Source organism: Hipposideros armiger, unplaced genomic scaffold, assembly GCF_001890085.2.
Source record: "Hipposideros armiger isolate ML-2016 unplaced genomic scaffold, ASM189008v1 scaffold_53, whole genome shotgun sequence".
Lineage (NCBI taxonomy): Eukaryota > Metazoa > Chordata > Mammalia > Chiroptera > Hipposideridae > Hipposideros > Hipposideros armiger.
The window spans coordinates 1,652,681-1,678,819 of record NW_017731403.1 but is presented as its reverse complement, the minus strand read 5'-3'; the positions used below and the strand labels follow the sequence as shown (position 1 = coordinate 1,678,819).

The 26,139-nt window shown below is 41.9% G+C and overlaps 1 protein-coding gene and 1 long non-coding RNA gene across 3 annotated transcripts in view; one reads left to right on the top strand and one right to left on the bottom strand.

Moving 5' to 3' along the window:
• LNX1 (ligand of numb-protein X 1) overlaps positions 1-22,660 on the bottom strand; it is a 168,200-nt gene extending 145,540 nt beyond the window's left edge. For both annotated transcript variants that reach the window (XM_019640804.1, XM_019640806.1), the window contains exon 1: positions 22,396-22,660. The gene's annotated coding sequence lies outside the window, so the exon portion shown is untranslated. The remainder of the gene's footprint in view (positions 1-22,395) is intronic.
• A 1,891-nt stretch (positions 22,661-24,551) lies between these two features.
• The window catches only part of LOC109381785 (uncharacterized), a 9,193-nt gene continuing 7,605 nt past the window's right edge, over positions 24,552-26,139 (top strand). Inside the window, exon 1 of the long non-coding RNA XR_002123811.1 lies at positions 24,552-24,629. This is a non-coding gene — a long non-coding RNA (uncharacterized LOC109381785). The remainder of the gene's footprint in view (positions 24,630-26,139) is intronic.

Here is a 26,139-nt window from a genome sequence, read left to right as displayed (position 1 = left end):
GAGAGAGAGAGATGGGTGGGAAAGTAGGGCAGAGGGTCTTGAATAAGAGGGATGTAGCTACTTAGAAACAATGTCAGCCTCCAATGGCTGGTCTTCAAGGGGCCTGCACAGCTGGTGGGGATAAAAGATCAGGAGTGGAGCAGGATAATACCCAAACTGTCTTGACTGGGTAAATTAATTTTAATTCTGGGTTTAATCTCAAGTACCACAATTTCTTACTTCACCCACCGTTTTTGGAAGGAGCCTCCTTGTGGGCCTCCAACAGAAAGCTACTAATGGAAGATCTGAAGAAACAAAGAGAGTATTCAAACACCTAGTTCCGCTTTAATTTGATAGGAAAGGTAATCAAACCTTCGTCATCCTCCAGTTAGTAATGAGAGTCTCTTCTTTCACCTCTGCTTCTACTGTCCACAGAGGCCTCTCTCCTCCTCACTAGGACCCTGATCCCAACATAGTTCCAAATTTCCCTGTCCTGGGGTTCCTCCCCAAGGCACCATTTAAAAAAATCCCCAAGCCAGTAGTTCTCCACCTTCTCTGCACATTAAAAGCACCTGGGGAGCTTTAAAACCCCAGTATCAGACCTCCTTTTAAGACCAATCATATCAGAATTTCTGGGGAGTGGGGCCTGAGAATGGGTACCTCTAAAATGCCCTAGGTGATTTTAATATACAGGCCCAAAGTGACAGAGGAATGCCTGGTTACAACGATCCTCAATCCTGGCTGCACTTAGAATCACCCTGGGACTTAAAAGATATCCCAGATTAAGAGATTCAGAATCTCATGGAGGCAGAGAGCCTGGGCTTTTTGATTATGAATATAATCAAACAGAGGGTGGAGAATGACTTGGTGATAAACATATGAATATGGTAAAAGTGAGGTCAAAATTCCTAGGTCCCCTGATTCTTCTAATCCACTGAATCTTTACCTGGACGGGAGGTGGGTGGGCTATTGAGGGGAGCAGGTGGTTTAGAGTGCAGATCAAGGGTCACATTATCACAGGAACTGCCCCAGTGTGAGGTCTGCTGATTGGCTGTTACTTGGCTGCTGCAGGGGCCAGGCCTTTGAAACCGACAGTGGCAATCAGAGTGGGCTGTTCAGGCGCTTCGATGACCCCTGGGGCAGTGGTTCCCTCTCTTCTGGTGTCCCCTTCTCCCTTCCCTTGCACAGTAAGAGATAGGTAGCAGATTGTAGAGAAGACGCGGTTGCCTGGCACAGGTTGCCTTTCCTGGGTTGGTGCACCCATCCCCCAGCTGCTGTGCCTGCTAACAGCTTTCAGACACCTCCTCCAGATATCTTCCTTCTGCTAACTAGCTGCTCCCCTGAGATGTTACATTCCCCACACCCCTCTCCATCCTGGCCAAGAGGGACAGCCCACAGGCAATGACTGATTGGCAGGGGCGCCAAAGTCTAACTCCCTTGCCTCGAGGCGAGATGAATTCTGAAGGGTAGTTCATGTTCCCTAATGGACCAGGCTAAAGCTAGAGTAACTGAGGCTATATCCTTGCTTAGAATTTCCCCCTGCCTTATCCTGCTTCCTTCATTCCCCTTCTCCTGAGAGTGGTGAGATAGTATGTGTGTGATGGGGAGGGTGGGGCAGAAAGAATAGGAACTTGGGAGTCAGATATTTCTGGGTTCAGCCCTGACTTCATCACTTCTTAGCTGCATGAATCCATCAAGTTACCTGGACTCAATTATCCTATTTCCTTCTCTATATAATATGGGATGGCCACACACCCCTTGCAAGGCTGTCATGATGATATTAAATGCAACAAGAGAATTGATGTATAAGTCCATGGTACATAGTAGGGATTCAGTAATGTCAGCTTCCCTTGCCTCCAGGAACTTTCATACCTCCTCCTTCTAAACTTGGTTCTCCACTGTTCTCTGTGACCCCCCATCACAATGATTGTCTGAATCTCCCTACACTATCTTTCTCCTAATTCCTTTATATCTTCCTTTTACTATCTCCTTTTCCCAGGGTTTCTGTGTCTCATGTTTTATAGTGCTTTTTACTTCCCCCAGTCATGATAAACTAAGAAAAATGCACAGTAATACCCCGAAATACAGATCCTTATTCTGTGGGCCATGGCCAGGGAAGCTGGAGTGAGATGATCAGTTTTTGCCAGCTCAGCAGAGTTATGTTGGGTTCAGTTTTGTAAATAGGACTCAGGGGGCTAGTTTGTGGCTTTGCCTGAACTGGTGTTTAGCCAGGAAAAGATATACTATTTTCCTTGTAAGATGAAAATAAAGGCCATTAAAAACCAATCACACTAGTGCTTGACAAAAGAAGCCTCATTAACATCAATTTTTCTCATCTGGTCTGAATGGTGGAGCAGAAGGGAGCGAATCCCCACAGTCACGACGATGTAAGACAAGAGTTTACTGGCTCGGCCACAAGCTGGTTGTGGGACTTTGGGGAAATTGCATAACCTCCTTAGAGCCCAGTTTCTCCATCGCCAGAAAGGCTTTATAGCACAACAAGTGCCAGCTACTTCACAAGGGACCTCCTAGAATTCATAAAATATGATTTGGGAAGCTCTGGAGCTCTGTGTAGAACCTGATTGAGAACAGTGGATTTTGTTACTAATATTCTTGTTAATAACACTACGAAACCATTGCAAATCAACTCATAGGTCATGGAGTATACTGTAAATCGGGTCTGTCCTGATTACATTCTGCATTGAAGATGGTGGGAAATCTGAAAGTCACTCACACGTTAGCCTTGAGTACCTAATACCAGCTGCTCAACTGGATTCTTATAATAATTATTGCAAGCCCAATGGAACAGGGTAAGTTAATTAATACTTTTTTGTCTGCCCAGCTCATTTTTCTATCCCTCTTCTGGCACTGGAACAGCCTTTCTCATGGGGAACTCCTTCTCCACCCCCTGGTCCTGGTGGAGCTGTGATCATGGGATGTCATTGCCCAATCAGCTCATCCCTACACCCGGCAAGAAGGGTGCGCACATGACCCAGCCTTGGCTGACCATGATCCACTTCTCCCTGGACACAGGTATTGGTCCAAGGGATGGTCGATTCATCAAGTCAATCAGAATCCTTCCCCAACATTTTGGAATAGGGTGGGGAAAGGTAGCACCCTCCACCTTTTTGAAAGGCTAGTAGAATGAAGAATGCCATCCATCTTTCCATTTAGATAGATGCTCTCCTTCCTCAAGTAGCTTATATTAAAGAATATGTGTGATTCAAATAGAATGAATCCATTCATTGTTAACATATTACAATTTTACCATAAAGAGAAATAGAGCTAATATCTTGGTACAAGGTATTTATAATTTAATAGAAAACATGTCTATTAGGAAGGAGGGGTATGATTTGATCAATATTTTATCCAACGCATTAAAAACAAGCTTTTACTACTTTTTCCAACACGGGATGTTTTAAAGTACCATGAGCTTGGGAAAGTTGCCACACAGTGAACATTTTCCTCATCCTTTTTCGTCAGTGCACTTCTAAGTTGGCCACAGACTATAGATCGTGTAGTCAAGCGTTGTACTCTCTGCCCAGAACATTAAAGAACAACCAAGAGATTGAAAAGGACAGAGTAGGACCAAATCTTCGATCTCTCAGATTTTAGTTGAGTACTTTTATGATTGGGGTGCTACGTGTCTGTGTAATTCAAGTTTATGTTTCTCACATCTGTTTTACATGCATATACATTTATATGAAAGTACTTCTTGTTCTAACTGCAGCTGGGAAGATATTTAAAGCTGTAAATATTTACTAAGTGTGCATAAAACAGCAGTGTGGGCTGATTTGGCCCGTGAAGGGGAAGGAGAGTGCGGGCCCCACTTCTGGCTCCATTGCTAATGCCTGCGTGACCTTGGCAGGTCAATTAAAATCTCTGTGTTCCAGCACTACATTTAAGAAAAAGGAGATACTAATCTTTATTGACTTGGCACTCCCAAAGTAATAACTCCTGAGGACAATACCTGCTATTCAGAGCAGAAATCAAAGAAAAATCTCATTGAGGCTACACATCTATTACTTTTTCTTTTCTTTTTCAGGGAGGAGGAGTGGTAGAGTGAAGGTTGTACCCTTGCCTGGCTTGAGGAAAAAGAAAACTTTGTTTCCAAAAAATTAGCAAGTACCTCTTTATGCATGGCCCTGTGGTAAGAAGACAACAATGTGAATAAAGTAGCCAGGCTTGAAATTTCCCTCCGAAAAGAAAGAAAAGCGGGTGGCAGAGGAATTGTCAACAGCACCTCTGGGACACTGGTTAGCCCCTGTTGCCCCTTAGAATGGAAAGAGCAGGGCTTTGAGGCAGGACTTGGGTGTTAAGGTTATTCTGTTTCTTACTTCGGTGCTCTTAAACAAACCATTTCACCTTCGAGTGTTAATGTTGATAATAGTAAAATGGAAAGGATAGTGCCCATCTTTAGGTGTGTTGAAACAGTTATACACAAACATCTAACAAAATGGCACTCAGAAGCAGCCTGAGGAATCCTGGTTTTTGACCATCTTACATTTATTCATTTACTTTGATAGTAATTTGGCAATAGGATAGCAGATAAAGCAACCTCCATATTTTGCTATCAGGGAGCAAACCCTCAGCAGGCATTCAGCCCTATACACCAAATTAGCTGATACCATCATATGTCCATATTTAGATTCCAGAGAGATGTCTTACATTTATATTGTCCCTTTATATCAAGGAACAAACAAACGTGTACAAGAAAACATAATCAAGGGCTGTGGATTAAAGCATCAATTTGGAGTTGAAGGGGTTATAAGCTTTCTCTTGTACACAGAATCTAGGTAACCTCCATCTCCCCAAAAAAAGATCAATTGAGGCAATGATCTGGATGATATAAATGGAAGAATCTTGGGTTATATTAATAATTTAGGACCAAACTATTGCCTCAATTGCTTCATTTTCCTTTTACTACTAAAAGGACAGAACATAAGCAAAAGCAGTTTTATGAGAGGAAACCCTCTCATAACGCATATAAGAGAACACCAATAATAGGGTCACATGCAACCTCACTGTTGCAGCATCATAGGCATGGAGAAAGGACTGCTCTGGCCCCCAAGAAACTTAAGTGTTGCTTTCCTCAAAGCAGGAGTTCTCAAACTCTTTTTGGAATCTATTTCCAATGACAAAAATAATTATCACTCACTAAACTAATCTGTTGGTACCAACCATTGCATGAAAAATATAACCAGAGTGGTAGGGGGTCATGGTGCAACTTTTATGGTATTTTCTGAGGAACTTCAAAAGTAAAAGATTTATCTATTCCAGGAGTGAAAACATATTCCCAGTCGTGCTAATAATTCCTTCATTTGCAAGTGCTTTGCACTATACATATGCTTTTTCATGTTATTCACTTTTTTACAACAACCCTGTGAAGTTGAGCATTGCTCAGTCCTCACAGTACCATGAGGCAGGTATCATCATTACTGTATTTCATCACTTTTCAGATGCCAAAGGGTAGAATATGCACCTGTATTTTTTGAACCACCCAGAAAGCAAACAGAATGCTGACAATGAAACCATGACACATCATCAATTGGAAAACAAAACAAAAAGACCACACAATTTCAGATAGGGTTAAATGTGAAAGAATGAGTGTTTTAGAATTGATGAACTATGGACTTTCCCTCTTACAGATGAGCTGTTCAAGGTCAGGCTGCTAATGGAGATTAAAGCCAGAAGCACTGCTCAAACTCAGACCTTCTGACTTCAACCCAAATGGACTGCACTCAACCAGACCTAGCAATCACAGAGACGACCTTGAAAGCATGATAGAAGTCTCCCACCAGGTATTCCTGAAACCACCACTTTAAAAGGAAATGATTTATCACAATAGGTAGCAGCCATCATGAAAGCATTTTTAGCAAGAAGCAACAAACTATTTTCAAAAGGAAATATGGAGGGTTACCACCTCCTGCCTTCACAACAGACTGTATTAATACAATGCAGGTGTAGTCCATCCTCATTATTCATGGATTCCATATTTGAAAATTTGCCTACTCACTAAAATTTATTTATAACCCTCAAATCAATACTCATACACTTTCACTTATTCACGGACATGTGCAGAGCAGCGAAAAATCTAAGTTGCCTGACACACAAATTCCCAGCTGAGGTCAAACAAGATGATGCTCTGCTTCTTTCTTCATCTCTCATACTGTTAACAATTGTTCTTTGCATGGTCTATTTACTGTCACGTTTTTTGCATTTTTATACTTTTTGTTGCTTGAAATTTGGCAACTCAAGTTTTCACTGTTTAAAATAGCCCCCAGTACAGCATGGAGACTATAGGTAATAATACTGCATTGCATATTATTTTTGTAACCATGTACAGTGATGGGTATTTACTGGATTTATTGTGGCGATCATGTTACAATAAATACAAATATCAAATTATTATGTTATACACCTGAAACTGATATAATGTTATATGTTGATTTAAAAAAAAGGCCCCCTAAATGTAGTTCTGAAGTGCTGTCTAGTGTTCCTAAGTGCAAGAAGGCTGTGATGTGCCTTATGGAGAAAATAGGTGTGTTAGATAAGCTTTGTTCAGGCCCGAGATATAATACTCCATGTTGTCTGGGAGTTCAATATTATGAATCAATAGTGTATTTTAAATAAAGTGTCTATAAAGAGAAACACACATGAAACAAGTTTATGCATTGATTGATTGATGAGTCTGTTGTAACCAGAGGCTCATGGGAATATAACTCTATCTCCCCATGAGCAGTTAGTATTCACTAATGAGAAATGACTGTTTTTGGATGTTAAAGGGTCAAAGGATTATTTCTTCTGTTGCTAACTTATCAGCCATTCATATGTCAAGAGTGAGAACCCAGTGGAGAAGTCAAGTCAGAGAAATAATAATCAGGAGATACGCACACCACACACACACACACACACACACACACACACACACACACACACACCAGCACCAGCACCACTGCACATACATGCACACACATGGTAGACAAAAAAGTACACCCAATGACAATATCTGGAGAGCAACACAGAAAAATAGTACAATAGTGGTGGTGGGAGTATAGATTTTTAACCTTCTTTTGTTAACATTTCCAGTTGTTGGCACCTCTTCGGAGATTTCATCATTAAAACACTAGAAAGTGTCTCAGGAAGTCAAGGAAGCAGCACGTGAAAGAGGGGGTGGCGGTGGCAAAGCAGCCCAGAGAGCCCACCAGGTGATGCACCTGCAGAGAAGTGTCTTTTTCCCCTGGAGCACTTCCTTGACTGTGGAACAACCTTCTCAAATTTCCTAGCCTTCTCTTTTAAAAGTCAAGAAAAAGAACACGAGGAGGGAGAGAGTAGAAGGAGTGCAGAAAATGAGTCTGTGGCCCTAGTGTTTTTCTGCTGAGGATAGAGCCATTGACAACAACATCAAGCACATACCTCTTTGCTAAAAATAGTCACAAGTGCTTTTTTTCAAGCCTTGATGTGATATTAATGATACAAAGAATCACCAATCATAGAGGGACCACCCTGCCTCTGTAACCCTGAAAAAATATATCAATTTAGAGGGAACTGTTGTCAATGGTAGAAACAACCAATATGATTGTGCCGTTATAGAAATACTGCACCTTGCTGGTTTGCAAAAGAAAACTCCCCACGATAATTTATGGAGGAAGTGCAGGGCCTTGGAAGGCGGTTTGTTTCCTTGTGGGGCCAGTGACTGATTTTCCACAAAATTGTGCATTGGCTAATTCTCACGAGAGGTTTGGAAAATAAAGCTAGGGTTTCAGGTTCGACTCACAGAAGCTGCCTTTCTCTGGACAGTCTTTGTTTTTCCCAGTCTGGTCGGCAATCCTTCCGGGGCCTTCCTCAATCCCTGGTGGGGGCTGAGGCCCAGCCGTTGTTCGGGATGAAAAGGTATTGGAAGGCAGGCTGCTCTAATTGGAGCTTGCACCTGCAGCCCCCAGCCTCAGAGGCGGCTGTGTGTGTGTGTGTGTGTGTGTGTGTGTGTGTGTGTGTGTGTGTATTTTATTTCCTCAATGAAAACTGGGACATTGCAGTTTTTTGGTCTGAATATGCTGGAGGGGATCCAAGCTGCTCAGACACTCTCTGTTCTGGGGAGGAGACACCCTTTATTCTCTAAGAAGGAGGGATTTTTAGCCATGCAAATATATCCAGTGTATTTTGATCTAATCTCTTCTGGCCCCAAGAGGATTTACCCAGATAAAAGATGCCCTTCAGGTAGCATGAGAAGGTGCTACAGCAGGGCTTTCACCCACCAATAAGCTGCTGCATTTTTTATGAGTTTCTCACACTTCACTCTAGTAACACTATCCAGGCAGTCCTGGGCGCGATGGCTACAACATGCTGTGTTCAGCTCAGGACAAGGAAACGGAGAAATCGCCAGGTGGATCTAATTAATGACCGTACCTCTGTCCCCCTCACAGCAGCCAGGGCTCCATCCTAATGCACATCTTTAATGTGTATAATCCTATTGATTCTGGTACCCAGATATGCCCATGAAATCATCACCACAATCAAGATAATGAGTATGTCTATCACCCCAGAAAGTTTCCGTATGCTCCTTTGTAACCCCTCCCTCACTCCTTGCTCCACCACCACATCCCCAGGCAACACTGATCTGCATTCTATAACTACAGATGATTTGCATTTTCTAGAATACTATATAATTAGAATCAGACAGTATGTATTCTTTTTTTTTATTATTTTGGTCTGGCTTTTTTAACTCAACATAATTCTGAGATTCATTCATATTGTGTATATCAACAGTTCGCTCATTTTTTATTGCTGAGTAGTATTCCCTTGTATGGACGTACTACAGCCTGTCTCTTCATTCACCTATTGATAGAGATTTGAGTTGTTTCCAGCTGCTGTGAATATATGTGTACAGCTCTTTGTATGGATAGAAGAAACTTTCATTTCTCTTGGGTAAAAATGTAGGAGTACAATGGCTAAATTATATGGCAGGTATACATTTAACTTTTTAAGAAACTGCCAAACTGTTTTCCAAAGTGGTTTGCCATTTTACTTTCCCATCAGTAGTTTCAGTTCTTACATATCTTTACCAACATTTGGTATGGTCAGTCTTTTTAGACTTAGCCATTTTGGTTTTAATTTGCTTTTTTCTAGTAACTATTGATGTTGAGCACCTTTTCCATGTGTTTATTTGTTATCTATATATCTTTGGGGAAAAGTGACTATTCAAATCTTTTGACCATTTCTTAAACTGACTTGTCAATTTTCTCATGATTGAGTTTTGATAGATCATTACGTATTCTCCTGGAAAATTTATTTAAAGAAAAATAAACAATCCAATTTAAAAAATGGACAAAGGACCTGAATGGACACTTCTCCCCAAATAACACACAAATGTCCAATAGATACATGAAAAAAATGCTCAACTAGCTATTAGGGAAATGCAAATCAAACCCACAATGAGATACCACCTCTGGTTATAATAGCTCTCATCAACAAGACAAATAATAAGTGTTGGAGAGGCTGTGGAGAAAAAGGAACCCTCTTATACTGCTGGTGGGAATGTAAATTGGTACAGCCAACTATAGAAAACACTACAGAGGTTCCTCCAAAAATTAAGAGTAGAATTACCATACAACCCAGCAATCTCTCTTCTGGGTATTTACCCCCAAAAAATCTGAAAACATTTCTGTAAATATATATGTACCCCTATGTTCACTGCAGCATTATTCACAGTGGCCAAGACATGGAAACAACCAAAGTGTCCTTTGATAGATGATTGAATAAAGAAAATGTGGTACATATATACAATGGAATATTACTTGGCCATAAGAAAAGATGAAACGTTGCCATCTGCAACAACATGGATTTTGAGATTATCATGTTAAGTGAAATAAGTCAGACAGAAAAAGTCAAGAGCTACATGACTTTACTCATTTGTGGGATATAAAACCTAAAGCAACAAATGAACAAGACAAATAATAAAGAAACAAAAACTCATAGACATAGATAATAATTTAGTGGTTACCAGAGGGTAAGAGGGGAGGGAGGTTGGTAGAAGAGGAAAAAGGGGGTCAAATACATGGTGATGGAAGGAGAACTGACTCTGGGTGGTGAACACACAATGTGATACATAGGTGATGTATTATAGAAATGTGCACTTGAAACCTATATAATTTTACTAACCAATGTCACCCCAATAAATTTGATAAAAATTTAAAAAAAGAATTACCCTAGAATGTAAGACATTGCATAGAAAGTTTTCACAAAACTTTTAGCATTAATCAGAACATGTGAGAAACAATTTAGGAACCCAGGGTCTTCTAGCCCCTGGAGATTACACTCCCTATGTGCTGTACTCTGCCTTGTAATGATGAAAGCAGGCCCTGTCAGAGGTCAAGACAGGTCTAGGCCTAGACCATTTTCACTTTTTGAGTCTCTTGGGATATTAAGAATGAAAAATATTCCAAAATAGACATATGAAAATCATGATATATTTTAAATGTATACATTAAACAAATTAGTGCTTTTGAGCATTTGCAAAAATTCAGCACATATATAACACTGGAGCTGTTGTCACAATTTTAAATTTGAGGCATAATGTGGGGCTTGTGACAAAAGGCTCTCATAGCCATGACTACCTTGTGATAGGCTATGAGAGGCCAGCACCATCTTGGGGCGCTTCTCACATACCTTGTATACCCCTAAAGTCATATCTAGTATGGTTACTCTTTAACTGTCTATGCTTGGGATCAAATAAATGGTACAGAGATGGCTTTGGAAGAAAGGACAACTTCCCAGATATACACAAATGTCCTGCTAGATGGTGACACTAGGAAGGTAGATCATGGCTATTAGGGCCTTTTGGAGGAACTCTTTGCACCACCTCTCTGCAAGCCTCTGGAGCCTAAGGCTTCCTTCGGGCTGGTTACCACCTTGGCCTTTTCCACTTATTTTGAATTCAAAATGATGCTGTGACTATGAGAGGGTTGCTTCACTAGAAGAATTCCCAGACACCTCCCAGCCATACCCATAGGAGCTCCCATCCTCTGGGGACATTCATCATCACTTCTGTGGAATTTTTATATCCTTTTACCTCTAGTGCAGTGGGTCTACCCCCAAGGGGACATTTGGCAATGCCTGGAGACATTTTTGATGGTCACAACTTGGGGTGGGAGGTGTTACTGGCATCTAGTGGGATGCTGTTAATATCCTACAATGTACAAGGCAGCTCCCCACAACCAAAAATTATCCAGCCCAAAATACCAGTGTTGGGGATCGAGAAACCTTGATCTTGATGATTCAATCAGGCGTCAACCAGAATGGACCGAGAGTGTGACACAGATGAAGATTCTGAAAAAGCAATTCTTTGTTCACTAATTAGACGAGAACCCCAGTATGAATATAGAGAGCTGGTCAGCAAGCCTGAGGGGGTGTGAAGAGTTGGCTGCTCAAGACCTCTCGTCCTCTCACTTCATCCTTCTCTGGAGTGTAAAAGACCTGATTTCAAACCTAGGTCCTGCTTCTTGGTGACTTTGGGCAAGTTACTTAATCACTTTAAACCTCAGCCTCTCCACCTGAAAATGGAAATAACCATAGCACTTTTCAGAACTGTGAGAATTAAACAAGATACACCAACCCATGTGAAGAGTTTGACAGTATCTGGCACATGAGAAGAACTCAGTCGGTGACTGTGACTATTATTATTCTGTGAATTGAGCACCTGCCCAACACAAAGCACCCTGCCAGGTGTGCTTCCTAGCCACTCACTGCCAGTTGGTAGCGAATTTTTATTAGTGTACAAAAAAACATTTACTCTAAAAATCTTAATAACGATAACCCTCGCCCCTCAGAAACAAAACCTAATGGATATGTTGAGCTTACTGTGTTTTGTACTTCACTTTAGTGATAAAAGGTAATGAATGAAAAGTGATTTAAGATAAAACAATATATTATGTATTGAGTTATTTATGCACATGCTCAGATATATGCCTATAAATTTGTTTCCGGTCCATGATAAGAAAATTACATAATGAAGTTTGTCAGACAGATACAACACTAACTGGGACTCTCAGAGCAAGTCCTTGGGAACTCACAGGCTGTCTCATTCCAGGACTGAGCGGGATTCCATGTCAAGTGACTTGGATAACATCGCGGGCGGGGTAGTTTACTCCAGCACCAGAAAGACCTCTTGCCAGATGGCGAAGCAGAGACTGTGAGGCTTGTGCCAGAGTGAGCTCAGGGAGTTTCTGGAAGGTCATTGTTGCAAACCCAAAGAACCAGTTCTGTGAGGTTGGCTCAAAGGAGATATTTAGTCAGAGTAACAGAGGCGTGGTAATGGAGTGGAGGAAGTTTGGGTAAGGATTACAACCAGCAAAGGCAAATTGCTCTTCTCCGTTTTCAAAAGACTGAGGGAGAAGTAAGGCTTTGGCCCTGGCCCTCAGACAACACCTTGATTCTTGCCAACTGCAGGAGAGGGAGCCCACAAAACCACCAGGGAGTCAAAAGATAATCCAGGTGATAAGGTCTCAGCCAGGCAGCATTATCTGGGCCAAAAAATAAAAACAGAAAATTTGGCTTTACTATACTTCTGCCTGTGTGTTTCCTGGTGGGGCCGGAGACACATTTAAAAGCACAGATACACTCTGCATTTGGAGATACACAATGGAGCTGACACAAATTAAGAATCCTTTGGGCTCCTTTGGCAAGGGAACTCTTATGAGGCTTTGGACAGTGGAGTCATGAAAGAACTCCCTAGGAACATTCTAGAAGACAGGCGTGATTTCCTGGCCTCTGGTTGTCAGCCCCAGAGTATGCCAGAGTCCTCTTAGGTGGATGAATAGGCCTAGCAATTTTCTTCCCTCAGGTGAGCTGTTCTCAGCATTAAAAGGAACCAGTATACACAACCATAGCTGTTTCCCCACTGGACCATTCCAGAAAAGGGAAGGAAATTTGCTTACTGACATCAAAAAGTTCAAGGGCCATAGAAATTGCCTTTTAATAATAGGAGTGGCTGTCACAAGAATTATTAATTCTACTCTTTATTTTCTCTCTGTCTACCCAATAGAGAAGATAGATTTATGGAATGAAGATAGTTTGAGTGACATACACTGTCTCTGTTCTTCTAAATACTCTGTGAATTGAGTTCAGCAGGAACAAGGGGTCTGCACTGCATTATCTTGACCTCTCATACAACAACCTTCTCTGAGTTGAGTTTAGATGAGGTATGCCCTCATCTAAACTCTATGGACACTAGAAAAAACAATGAGTACTTTTGCATCTCCAGAGTGTTATGTTAGTGTCTCAATAAAGGTATTTTACATGAATGAATGAAACAGTGGGAAATAATATACTTTCTGTCCATGCGTTGGTGAAGATATTGATCATTAAGTCACTCAGAATTTCCTTTATAAAGCCTGACGTGGTCAATTTCTACTCCGAGTTCAGGTGAGGAAAGCTTTGTACCTAGAAAGGAGTGGCTTTATTTCCTCCTTTCAGAAAATGAGAATGATGCTATTGGACATATCTCGCTTCTGCTCTGGTTGCCAGGAAGCTCAGAGTTAAATCTGATGCCAGCTATATCAATCATAAAGGCTCTTATGGTATCTATGCTTGGTCTTATTTCCTCTGGTTTTGTCATCCTGTCCTTATTTGTATTTCCCCTGGTTCTTAATTTAAATTCTTGATTATATTTCCCATCATCTTATTGCAGAGCTCACAATCTCAGATGCCTCCAGTTGCTAGGTGGCAGTAAATGACTAAAGTGAGTGGTGTAATAGGGTGTGGTGTGGACTGTGGCAAACTGAGAGAGGTGTTCTCTGGCCCCTCTACTAAAATAGCATCATCTCCTCACTACATTGCCAATCCCTACCCCTAACCCTGCTTTATTCACGGCATTTATCGCTTTCTGTAATTATCTTAATTGTCTGTTTACTTGATTACTAGTCTGTGTTACCTCTGCTATATCCCCAGCACCCAGCATGGGGCCTGGCACAGAATTATCACCCAATCCACATTTGCTGAGTAACTGAATTAGCGAATGAATGTGGGACCAGTGGGACCAAATTTTCCTCTTTTAACAGAATTTAAAATTTGAAGTTTTATATGAGTTCTCCTGATTTTTCAATGTTGGTGGCTAATATAAAAAATTAATAACATGGTACTGGCCAGATATGGGCATGTTAGTGTGTGACCACTGTACTACTTTCTATTCTCCAGTTGTAGCCACCAGTATCTTTGTGGAATGAAATAGTATACACATAAATAAAACCACACGTCTGTTTTATGGTTTGTAAAGCACCGTTGCCCAATAGTATTTCATTATTGTTCCAATTTTACAGATGAGTAAATCAAAGGCCCCTAGGAGATGGAGTGAACCTGCAAGTTTAGAAGTAGAGGAAGCTATGACCAGCAAGACCTGCCCCAGTAGTCAGAGCTGGCCTCCCAGTCAGGCATTCAGGAAAGAGGTAGGAAAAGCCCTTCTTGGTCCATTTCCTCCCTTCTTCCTGTCCCAGAACCTGGGGTTAAACAGATGCTTCACTCGACAGTCTGTGACCTCGAATTCAGATTCAGCCTCATGCTGGCTCTGTTATTCCACCTCTTAGTGTAAAAGGGAACAACCAGTATGGAAGTCTCTTAGAGTCCTCTAACAGACCACCTTTGGCTCACTTGCCACCAGTCAAACATTGCAAGCTTAAAATGTTTTAGGGGCCGGCCGAGTGGCGCGATGGTTAAGAACTGGCTTGGGACACCAGAGGGCCCCGGTTCGGATCTCACATATGAGGGCCAGTGACACTGCCCTCTACAGCTAAGATGCTGAACAACAGCTCAACCTGGAGCTGGGCTGCCATGAGTTGCCAGCGACGGCGTAGGCTACAGCCCCTGTGGCAGTGGGTTGCCATGGGCTACCGTCTGTAGCCAGCAGCCAGCGTGAGCGGCCAGCAGCCGCAGTGAGCGGCCGTCCAGAAGCCGGCGACTGATCTGCCTCGGCCAGGGAAGAGTGCAATGATGGTGCCAACTTGGGCCAGTGAAGCAACGTCCTCCACAACTAGACTGAAGAACAAAACGACAGCAACTTGTCTGTTCCCCTTCCCCCAATTCCCCAGCACTGTTCCCATCCCCTCAATTCCCCAATAAAAATCTTAAAAAAAAAATGTTTTAGGAGCAGACACATACACAATTGAATAATCAAATATATTGCATAGTGTCTCTTTCATTTCTGTATCTTCAATATGATGTTGATCTTATTTGTTTTAGGAAATAATCTTCTTATATCACTGGTAGGTTCTTTGTGATTTAGCAGAGAATATCTCAGCCAGTCTTTGAGAGCATGACAAAGTTTTGACCCAAACTTTTTTTCCTATGTATTTATTTTCGTAGAGAAAAGTTTAAAAATAAAATTTAAGTATTAAAATTTAGGTCTCTAACATTTCCAGAAAATAAACTATAGGATTTTTTCCTTCTACAGTTCTAACCATTTCCCCCAGAATCAGGAGTCTGTCTTGTTAAACAAAAATCCAGGCTTTATTGACATTTTTAAAGTTATTCTTCTTAATTGTGGTAAAATACATGTAACATAAAATTTACCATTTTAACCATTTTTAAGAGTCCAGTTCGGTGGCATTCAGCACATTGACACTGTTGTGTAACAGTCACCACCATGCATCTGCAGAACTCTTCATCTAGTAAAACTGAAACTCTGTACCCATTCAACAATAACTACCTATTCCTCTCTCCCAGCCCCTGATAACCTCCATTGTGCCTTCAGTCTCTATGAATCTGACCTCATGTAAGTGGAATCATACAATATTTGTCCTATTGTGATGGGCTTATTTTATTTAGCGTGATGTCCTCAAGGTTCATCCTTGTTGTAGCACGTGTCAGAATTTTCTTCCTTTTTAAGGCTGAATAATATTCCACTATATGTTTATACCACATTTTGTTTATTCATTTATCTGTGGATGGACACTTGGTTTTCTTTCATCTCTTGGCCACTGTGAATAATGAGTCTATGAACACGGATGTGTAAATATGTGAGTTCATGTTTTTAATTATTTTGGGTAAATACCCTAAAGTGGAATTGCTGGTTCATATGATAATTCCTTTTTCATTTTTTGAGATATCACCATACTGTTTTGCATAGTGGCTAAACCATTCTACATTCCCACCAACAGTGTATAAGGATTAAAATTTCTCCATATCCTTAACAACACTTAGTATTCTGTGGATTTTTTTCTTTTTTTTTTTTTTGATAGCAGCTATCCTGATGGGTGTGAAGTGGTATCTCATTGTGGTTTTGATTTACATTTCCATAATGATTAGTGACGTTGATCATCTTTTCATGTGCTCATTTGCCATTTGTATATCTTGTTTGGAGAAATGTCTATTTTTCCCATTTTTAAATTGCATTGTTTGGTTTGTATTGTTGAGTTGTAGGAGATCTTTATATAGCCTGGATATTAACCCCTTGTCATATTTATGGTTTGCAAACATAATCTCCCGTTCTGTGGGTTGCCTTTCACTGTGTCGTGTCCTTTGATGCACAGTTTCAAAGTCTGATGCACTGTCAGCATTTCTGAGCTTCTATTTTTGGTTCCCCTGGTTCTTGGGGGACGTAAACTGCAGGGAAAGGAGGACTGCCTTACTGCTCCAACAAAAGAGGGCTAGAAGGGCACTGCTGACAGGCTGCCGACATCTATTTCAAAAAGACTTTTAGGATGGTTCCAAGAACCCCCACTCTTCACGCTTCACTCCCCCCAACCCCACTTCCACAGTCAGGGTGCAGAATTGCTTTAACACTCATTGAATTTCAAGATGGTCCCCCCTTCAGCTTTGGGGTAACCTTGGTTTGGGGCTGGGTTTGTCAGAACAATCATGACCATTACCATTGGCCTGGAACTCAATGAATGTGTACACAGCAGCTCCTAACAGACCTCAGTGGGTGGGAAACCAGTAGAAGAGAGAAGGTCTCCATAGCTAGTCCCCTCTGTGACACTGGGATCTTTAGAGGCCAAAACAATGACAAGAGTGTGGTGTTCTCCCATCCTCCAAAGCATGTCAAAAGGAAAAAACAGTAAGCCATAAAATTAGCTTACATAAGTGCAGCAAAGTTCTGATTTTTCCCAAAATAATGGCTTCAGAATTTCTTTTTTAATTGTGATATAATTGACTTATAACATTATATTAGTTTCAGGTGTACAATGTACTTTTGATATTCATATATATTGCAAAATGATCACCTCAATAAGTCTGATTAAAATCCATTACCTCACAAAGTTACAATTTTCTTTTCTAGTGATGAGATAGTTTCTTTTGCAAGGCCCACGTCTATTCTTTTAAATGTCTCTCTTTTAATTAAGGATTTTTCAGTGCCTCTGCTTTGCTAGTGCCCCAATCCTTTTTGCGCCACCTATTGGGAAATCATAATAATACCTAATATTTAGTATACGCTTTTTATATGCTATGCATTTTTCTGTGTACTGTGTAAAAGAATGAGTTTAATTATATCAGTCCTATGAGGTAAGTACTATTATAATTTCCAGTTTTATAGTCAAGAGCAGTAACCTGCCTAAGATCACAAAGTTAGTAAATGTCAGAGCCAGGATTTGAACCGCAAAAGTTTGTCTCCAGGGCCTCTCGTTCTAAATTCTAGAATCCAGCCATATTGGCCCAAGAAGCCTGTGGGCCTCCTCAACCAGCTCACACCTGTCTTTCTAGCCCCTCCCTTTGCCTCTGGCACTGCACCGACACCACTTCCTCTTTTGCTTCTCTCCCAGCCCTTCCTGATTTTGTTAATCTCCACCCATTCAGGATTCCCTTCTGGCATCTCCTCTCTGCCTGCCTCATCTGGGCTAGGTGCTTTCCCCAGACACGCTGTCAAGACAGCTAATATTGCACTTTCCCGCAAGGCATTGTAACTGTCTGTCTCTTGCCTGCTTCCCACAGTGGACTGAGAGTTCCTTGAGGGCAGAGACCAAAGTTTTAAATCTCTATGTCACAACATAGCCAAGTATCTGGTACACAGCAAGTGCTCAGTATCTGGTTTTGAGTAAATAAACGAGGGAAAGCCTAAACTAGGACTTACAGTAGAAAAAGGAGCAGTGTTTGCCCAAACAGTAGTTTCACCCTGGAAATGTTAGTACCCTGAGCAAATAGTGAGTAGCCCATGTCCATTAGATCAGAGCAGTACTGAATGGAATACAATCAGAGGTGTGAACCTCACTCACTCCCTCAGGCCTGGAACTGGGCACATGTGCTCTAACTGAATGAAGGAGACTGCTCTGATCCTCACAAATCAAAGACAGTGACAACACATATACATGCACAAATGTTATCATGGGTCACAGTGACTTCTTGAGTTTTTCAAAAGTGTCAAAATTGAAGAGCCCCTTCCCTTCTCTTCTAAATAATTCAGTCCTTAAAGCCATTATGTGGGGCCGGTATAGTCACTCATGCGTTGGGTAGAGAAGATATGGTGGCCCAGAGAGGGTAAGGAGGTTAGCCACAGAGAAGGGCTGCCCAGCACAGGCCAGGGCCTGGATGGGCAGAGCCAGGGGGTTCCTTTGGAAGGGCAGCCTGGAGTGTCAGAATCCAAGCAGGATGATGAAGGCATCTGCATGGAGAAGGGAGCAGTGGCTGCGATCACAGTTGGTTCCATTCAGGAGATTGATCAAATAAGCAACTATGTTAAGGATAATGGGGGCCAGTTTCCCTTAGTGTTAGAGAAGGGGCTTACATATACGTAAAGGGGGAAAACTAGAGTGAACACGATGTTGCTGATTGGAATTGGAAGTACCAGTATGAATTTATGATTTTCAATACATATAGATCAATATAAATATATACACACACACACACACACACACACACACACATACAGGTCCTAGCTCTGTCCACTGAGAGAGTCTGGGAACAGGGATACTCCAATTAGCAATGAGCACACTAAATAATTCTCCACGAAAGGGAACTAGAAAGGGAACTCTTGGGTGAAACAGCTGAAATGAAGGCTGCAACATCTTGTTGTACCAGGAAGTCCTCAAAGGATGATGGGAACGTGTCAAAAGGGCACATTGAAAGTCTGATTAGGAATGAGATATTTATGTAATTTCAAAGTACTTCTCTACAGAACACTTATTAAAAAATGAAGAACAGTAACTTTGCAGTGGAGAATTCTGACAGGCACCACCTTAATCAAGTGATCTCAGTGAAATTTAAAATCATTTGCCACTTGGTAGGTTGCAATGAGAAGAACACAGCATCATTTCTGTGCTACTCTTGCCATAATTATATAACTTGAATTTAAACATGAGGAAACTCAGACTAACCTAAATTGAGAAACATTGCACAGAATGACTGGCCTGTATTTTTAAAAGTGTTAAGGTTATGAAAGTGAAGGAAATACCAAGGAATGGTTCCATATTGGAGCAGACTAAGGAGATGTGACAACTAAACATACAACTAAATGCCTAACTATGAAATACTCTTGCTACAGAGGATATTATTGGGACAATTGGCAAAAAAACTTGAATTGGTCTGAGGATTCAATGACAATTGAAAACACACTGGGTCTGAGGACTAGATAGTACTAATGTATCAATGTTAATTTCTTGATTTTGTGGTAATGTAAGAGAATGTCCTTGTTTATAGGAAATGCACACTAAAGTATTTGGAGATGATGAAGCATCGTTTTGGCAGCTTACTATCAAAAAGATCAGGAACAATATAATATAAAATATACTGTACATGCAATTTTTCAATAAGTTTGAGATTTTTCAAAACAATATACATACATACATATGTATACACATACTATACATATACACACACATATACACATTTATTCTAAATCTCCATCTGTATCTACATGTAATAAATGTGTTATGTTGGAGTCATAATGCTTTCCAGACTTTCCAGGATACAGGTATCCAGAGGCTGCTTTGGGGGGACAAAGCTTAGAGTGACTGCCCCAGAGGCAGAATCAGGGCGTATCGGCTCTATATTGGTTCTCTGCTGAGGTGCAGGAGATGGGTATTCTCACCCCACTCATTTCGTAAAGAATGGACAGATTCCTGAATAACTAGAAAGAGATAACACACAGCATCTGTAGGGCTGATCACGCCATCCATTTGACTTATCTGATGATGGGCTCATCTGCCAGAACCAAGAAGTAAAATCACTGAGGGCTTCTTTGTCCTCTCAGGAAGTCTATGGGATAACTAAAGGCTAGTTTGTCAGTATTGATCTGGAATGTGGATTGTGCAGGGGATCCCATGCTCCTCTGAGATTTGGCCCACAGTACTACCAATAATAACCACTGCCTATTGGGCACCTTCTATGGGCCAGAAACTGGGATTCCTTTTATAAGCTTCACAATGGTTCTCCTTGCTAAGTGTTGTCCCCAATTTATAGATGAAGAAATGAGGCTCAGAGAGGTTTATCAACCTGGCCATTGAGATGGGTAAATTGTGTCTCCCCAAATTTATGTTTAAGCCCAATATCTCAGTATGTGACTGCATTTAGAGATAGAGCCTTTAAAGAAGTGATTAAATGAAAACAAGGTCATTAGGGTGAGTCCTAATCCAACCTGACTCGTGTCCTTATAAGAAGAAATTTGGACACACAGAGAGACAGCAGGGATATGCACACACAGAGGGACAACCATGTGGGGACACAGCAAGAAGGCACCATCTGCAAGCCAAGGAGGGCGACCTAGAAGAAACCAAACCTGCCGATTCCTTCACCTGGGACTTCTAGCCTCAAGAACTGGGGGAAAATTAATTTCTGCTGCTTCCGTGACCCAGAATGTGGTATTTTGCTGGGCAGCCCTAGCAGACTAAGACTGTTATGTTATGCAACTGGTAAAGGATGAAGTTGGGATTCAAAATCAAATCTGTGCATCTCTTTCCACTGTCCAATGCCACCTCCCGCCACACAGGCTTCTGCTGTGAACCAACCATCTTCCCACCTCTCCCCCAGACCCTCACCCCAAATCTCAGACTTAGCAGATCCCTCTTTCATGATCCCAGAGTGCTTATCACACGGCATGTAGTCATTTGCACACAACTAACTCACATCATCCTGATCAAATCAAGGGTAGGGCTCCTCTTATTCGTATTCCCAGCATGCCCCAGGCACACGGTCATTACAATAGTTAATATTTATCAAGCACTTACACGCGGCAAAGTCTTCATGTGCATTATCTCATTTAAACCTTAAGACAACTCCACAAGACAGGTATCACCATGATTCCCATTTACCTATCAGGAAACTGAGGCCACAGGGATTAACTGAATTACCCAAGGACTCAAGGCTAGTAGGTGGTGGAACCAGGATTCAAGTTGAGATGATCCAATTCCCAGTCTGTGCCCTTCGCCCCCTGCTCTGAGCACATTCCTGCTTGGGGAGCTGTGTGGATCTGAACAGCTCTCCCTCAGTCCAAGCCCCCACTTTATGCCAAGCCCAAGTGTGACGCTCACCTGCTGTGGAATCTTCCCACAAACAGCCTCTGCCCCCGCCCCCACCCTGCCCGCTTTCAGCACTCCTTGGTCATATAGTTTGCACCACCCCCTGTCATGTGACCCAGTGTTGGGCACAGGGGACATTGTTCATCATTTGTTAAACTGGATTCAATGCCCAGGGATGGAAAATAACAAGGTGGCATATTGTACCTGGATACTGTGACTATCTCTTTCTGGGTTTTCCAGGACAGCTCCAGCTTCTAAAGTTCCATCCTCTCATCAGATCATTTGCCAGAATATGTGGCAGAGAATGTAGCATTTGGTTTAGAAAGCAATCACAATTCCACTGAAAAGAGGCAGGAATGGAGATAAGATACGCGGCCTGTCACTCACCTACCTAGTGCAATTAGGCAAGTCCCAATTGCTCTGGACCTAAGTCTCTCCGTGAGTAAAACTGCAATGACAACGCCTATTGCTACTACAAGAATGAAACAAAATATGTGACTGTATTGTGAATATCAATGAAGAATAATGTTATAGAAATCCAGAAATCCAAATGTAAGCCATTAGTGGGATCGTTAACATTTTTACTGACCTGTTTGGCCAATAAAAAATTAAATAAAGCAGTTTTTATTTTTTAAAGTAAAAGAATAAAGTTTTCATGAAGACCAGCGCAGGAAAAAAAAATTGGACATAAAGACAGCAAATGTCCTGAGGCCTTTCTAGAGTGTTTTGCAAAAGACAGAACTAGATACTTGTATTTCTATCTTCTAGGTTCTCCTCAACAACTTGGTGTGTGTGTGCGTGTGCGTGTGTGGTGTGTGTGTGTGTGTGTGTGTGTGTGTGTGTGTGTGTGTGTGTGTTTGTATACGCGCATACTCGTGCATGTGTGGTAGGGGTGGGGTGGGAGGCTGGGCTGGGGTAGTCAACAGGCAAAGTTTTCTCAAATTGCATGAGATGCTACCGGGGGAGGAACCAGGCCTCTTACCTTTGCTGCACTGTGGGTCAGTTCCCAGTGGTGTGATGCCTCCGGGGACAGTCCACATGGGAGCTGAGCTTTTCTGACTCAGCATTAGCCCAGGAAAATTCTCTTTCTCTTTCCTGTGTCTCGTCTTCCGCACATGCACGAAAACCATTCCACCTTGTACACTCAGGGGTTAATCAGCTCACCCCCTGTCCCTTCTGCAAGACTCCTCTGGGATCCTAGGACAATTATCACACTGCATGTGCAGCTAACTCACAGTGTCACAGATAGGGCTGCTCCACAAACCTGAGAGCAGTGTCTAGGGAGTTTCCAGGAAGAGAAGTCCGCCCCCCAAGAGCAGGCCCTCCTTAGCATCTATTCTGATCTGGGTGGGGCTGAGGCCCCCTGGAACTTCCTTCTGTTCTTGCCAAAAGCCAGGATCCTTTTGTTCAACTTTATGGCTGCCACACCCCTGCATGTTGTTTTCCTGCAGGCAATGGGAAAGTGAGCTCAGAGCCAGGGAGGGAAATCAACAAAGAAACACAGGGTCCTTGCACCTTCAGGTCCTCATGAGGTCTGGCACTTTGTCAAGCTGGGACCTGGATGGGCCTCAGAATCCTGGGCATCGTTTTTTTTTAAATATGCAAAGAAATGTGCTCTGAAATCTGTATCAGACCAATCAAACAATTCTGACTTGTTCCAATGCCTTGCCAAAACTTTCCAAGATTTTCCATAGGCAGGGTCTCTCATAATTGAACATTGGCTCATGTTTGTAGGCAAAGAAACGGAGCAAGTTTATGGTGGACACTAGTTAAGATTTTTAACTCTAAAGATACAGGATTATTGTTTAAATAGGATTTCTTCTACTTTCTCTTCAACATCATCAGCAGCATCTTTGCCAACTTCATTCACTATTTACTGTCTGCCAGGTCCTGTGCTAATTGCCTAACCTTGCATTACTTAATTCTCAACATAATCCTGTAATTCTCATTTCCATTTTATAGATGCAGAAATTGAGGGTTAGAGAGATTAAGTCACTCCTGCAAAATGATTCAGCTGAATTTTAAAAATGTAAAAATTGCCCTTCTGGAAGTGTGCTTTTCTGAGTCTTGCTTTTCCCACTAGTCAGTTTAAGTTCTTCTGCGGACTGACAGCTCTGGTAATGGCCAAAGGGCTTACTTAAATATAAACTCTCAGCTCTGGGAATAGAATTCTGGACAGAAACATGGATCATCGGATAGTTAAGAGGTCTCTCCTAGGAGTTGTAAATCAGTGCTGTCTTTATGTAGCTTGTACGCAGGGCACTCCTAGTCCAGGCACCATATCTTCTCTGTAACCCAATGTGGTGCTGGCTGCTGAAGCCTGGCTCTCCACTGTGGTTCTGATTTACCAACAAGGAAGTGCTCTGTGAATATCTTGGCCTCTGGGTGTGCTTTGGTCATAGCCTGATGGTAAGTTTGTCCTTTTGACTTTAGATGCCTAATAGTTACAAGCTTCTTTTAATCAATAATCCATGGAATAAATAACAATCAGTTCCCAGCCTGGACATTTCTGCTTGGTGAGGAGAAATCAGTACATGTATTTTCAGTCCTCAGGTCATCCGTGAAATTTTTTGGTTTTATTGTCCTCATCTTTACTTCAACTCTTGGCCATTAGCTCCCCTGTGCCATGGCAGTTACCCAGGGCAGCTGGCCACTGGTCAAAGAAAAGTAAAACCGTTAATTAGGAGGCAAGGAGATGACTCCCAGCAGGGTCCAAATTGTCTATTTTTGTAAACATAAAAGTTGCAACATCAGGGCAGTCACTCACCCTTGTTACCCTTGGACTTGCTTTGGTGGAGCTTTAGGGTATTTTGCTCTGGGGCCCCATAAGCCTTTAAACTTTAGGTTGGTCAGCTTTTCATTCTTAACAGAGACTCAAGAGTTATTGGAGTTATAGCAATAAAGAAGATTGGAAAGGGGCTGGGTGTTTAGTTTAGATATCATTTTATTGTTTCCCCCAATGGTTTACAACTAAACACAGTGTCCAGATATGTTTATAGACTCTAATCTTGGAGTTCTTTGATGAGGAAAGGCAATTTATAAGAGTCAAATGGAGCTTTTCAATCTTATGTGAAATGAAAAACCAAAACGTTGGGAAGGAGCTGATCTCATGGAGACTTTCATGTTCCTCATCTGCTTCACAGCTTTTCACCACCAGGGAATAAAAAGAACAGATTTTGGAACTGATGGAAGCTTTGGGCTTTTTCATTCAGAAAGGTAAGATACATGGACTCTATTTCTCCTTCCTCTCCTCTGAGCATCTGGATCAGTACTGATTAAATTGATTCCAAGAACTGAGTCCATCTTGGGATTGACAATAAATACAACTCCAAAAATATTTCTTTTGCATGGTCATGTAACCAAGGCAGCTGACTGTTGAAAACTAGAAACAGAGAGAGGTCATGGATGAAAAACAGGACGTATTAATTTAGCTTTACAAATGTGACCTTCCCAAAGCCAGAATTACTCATTCCCTGGCAGCTCATGGTGTGGAGACATGGGTCTGCTCAAACTCCATGGCGTTCGAGTGTCCTTTCCATTTGGTGAGGGACGTTCCGGGTGAGTGACAGGCTCCAACTCAGCAGAAATGTCTATATGCAATCAAAATCTTAATCATTATGGGAAAGCAGGCATAGCTTTATCATATAAGGAAAAATGGCCCATTTTTTAGAGTGTCCCAGGAAAGTAACCATGCCCTGTTACATGCAGAGAAAATGTCCTCATTGTTGGTGTATTTTGAGGAAGGGGCATTAAATCTGAGAAACGTGAAATTGTAGAGGAACCATTTCGGTGTTTTGTGATAAAGAAATCAGAACGTGAGCTAGCTTTCTCTCAGGCCCATTTTCACTCTTATAAGGTGCTCTGGATAAACCTGGGTTGTCATATTAGGAGGTAGGTAGAAAATGGCTTCTTTGAACCACTGTAAACTGATTGCTTTCCTTTTCTTCCTCTAAGTATGTAAGTGATTGTTTGTCCACTTGTACATACAAATTGGAGGAGCAGTTAGGAACCCAAAGCCCCACCCAAGGATTTAATACCATCTCTGTGCCAACGGCTCCCATATTTGTACCTCTGGCTCAGACCACTCTTCTGGATTTCCGATGGTGTTCTGTGTCTTACAACTATCCCAGACTTCACACAGCCAAAGCCAGCTCTTCATCTCTTCTCACCACTTCTCTTTTCATCTCAGCAAATGGCCCTTTCATCCACTCAAATGCCCCAGCCTGGGAATCACCCTTTCTCAGCTTCTCCCTTCAGTCCCACATCTAATCCCTGAGTACCTTTTGTCAATTCCACCTCCAAAAGTTATATCAACTGCAAACACTGCCTTCCATTTCCACTACCACAATTGCAGAAACCCATCAGCTCTCACCTGGATTATTGCAATAGTTTCTTAGCTGGTCTTCTGGCATTCCTTCTTACCTCCAGTCCCTCTATGAAATATGTACTCTACATTCCAGACAGATTAGACTTTTAAAGAAATACTTCTGATTATGCCATTAGTCTATCTCAAAGCCTCAAGGCCTTCCATCCACAAAGAAGGAAATAAAAAATTCCTGACCTGGGCCAGCTAAGTGGCTCAGTTGGTTAAGAGCTTGCTCAAGAGCGTGAGCTCTGAGCAACAGGGTTGCCGGTTTGATTCCCACATGGGCCAGTGAGCTGCACTCGAACTGAGCTGTTGCTGAGCATGGCTCAGCTGGTGAGAGCATGTGCTCCTAACAACAAG